Genomic DNA, 1,674 nt, shown 5'->3' on the forward strand with positions numbered 1-1,674 from the left:
AGTATCGGAGATGAGGCGATATACAGTATCTTCAAGCCTTTCTCGTCCACCTTGTTGTTGAGAGAAATTTTGTGACTCGTTTCTTGGTTGTTGAAAGTTTGTTCGTTGGTTTAGGTTTTGTTGGTTACTACTATTGCCGGGTTCTCTCCAACCAAGGTTAGGGTAGTTACGCCATCCTTGGTTGTAGGTACCCGTTGGAGGACCCGACGGCCTAGGTCTGTTATTAATGTAGTTTACCGACTCTGGTTGATCATCAGTTTCTTTCATACAACTCCAACTTTCATGTGGCCCACCACACCCTTCACAAGCCATAACCGAGACCGTTTTTGTCATTTCTAACTTTTTGATTTTTGAAGAAAGGGCCTCGATTTGGGCTTGTAAAGAAGTGCTTTCATCAACCTTATGGGCGCCCGGGGCAATAGATTTATTGCTTCAGGGAGTGTGCCGCTGAAAATTGATGTGAGCAATTTCCTCAATTTGATTGTATATTTCATGTGGGCGGCGATTACCTAAAAGTCCCCCGGAGCTAGAGTCAAGTGTTTGTCTTGTGTGTGGCAACAACCCATTGTAGAAAGTGGATACTTGTTGCCATACCACAAGACCATGATGAGGACACTTTCGCAATAGCTCCTTGAACCTTTCCCAAGTTTCATATAAGGATTCCCCATCCTCTTGTGAATATGTATTAATTTCAGTCATTAATTAAGCCGTTTTAGCGGGAGGGAAATACTTACATAGAAACTTTTGGGTTAGTTCATCCCAGGTGTTTACCGAGCCAACTGGGAGGGCGTTGAGCCAAGCCTTTGCTCGGTCTTTTAATGAAAATGGAAACATCCGAAGGCGGATGGCGTCGTTTGATGCTCCATTGATCCGGAAGGTATCACATATTTCTAAGAAATTAGTAATATGTAGATGGGGATCCTCGTCCGCAAGCCCATGGAAGGTTGCGGAGTTTTGAAGCATCTGTATCAAATGTGGCCGAAGTTCGAAGTTGTTAGCTTCGACATTCGGGGTTGATAGCGGCGCCGAGATTACCGACGGTGGGTCGTAGGTAATCCATGAGGGTACAGAGCATTGGAAGTGGGTCCCCCGAAACTTTCTCTTGGTTTTTAGCTTTAAGTCTTTTTCTGAGAAAGCGTTCGGGTTCTTCTAGAGGTTCTTTTATGTCTCTACTAGAACTGGAGCTCATACAGTACGTAGAAAGTTCAGATGTGGTGCCTGGGTTCCAAGTCCTGCAATAAAACAGAAAAGAATGTTGGTCAGAAAGTTCACCACGGCCCCGTGCTCAGTGAACACGGCCCGTGGTCGGAGATACAGTGATTGTTTTCCGGATCCCTGTTACTGGGAAGTTGGACACGGGCCGTATTGCACCGACACGGCCCCGTGCTCAGCTCTCTGTAACTCGGAAAATAAAAACTGCAGTGACACTACTGGGCACGGCCCGTGTCCGACCAGGCACGGCCCGTGTCTGACCAGGCACAGCCCGTGCTGAGCTCTGCAGAAGCTGGAAAATTTAAGAAAATCCTAAAAAAATAAAATAAAAATGATTAAGCCGCTGATTCCTAACTTTCTTAAAATCCTTGTGTCTCCGGCAACGGCGCCAAAAACTTGGTGTGCGTGAAGTGTGTTATATTTTTAGGTATATATGTTAAGCCCTTTTTACACTTTTTAGCC

At 45.5% G+C, this 1,674-nt stretch overlaps 1 non-coding gene across 1 annotated transcript; it reads left to right on the plus strand.

Annotated features, from left to right (window-relative positions):
* Nucleotides 1-598: 598 nt before the first annotated feature.
* Nucleotides 599-705, plus strand: LOC118489439. The gene has a single exon (XR_004887459.1). It is a non-coding gene; the product is annotated as a small nucleolar RNA R71 (small nucleolar RNA).
* Nucleotides 706-1,674: the final 969 nt, after the last annotated feature.

Source organism: Helianthus annuus, chromosome 17, assembly GCF_002127325.2.
Source record: "Helianthus annuus cultivar XRQ/B chromosome 17, HanXRQr2.0-SUNRISE, whole genome shotgun sequence".
Lineage (NCBI taxonomy): Eukaryota > Viridiplantae > Streptophyta > Magnoliopsida > Asterales > Asteraceae > Helianthus > Helianthus annuus.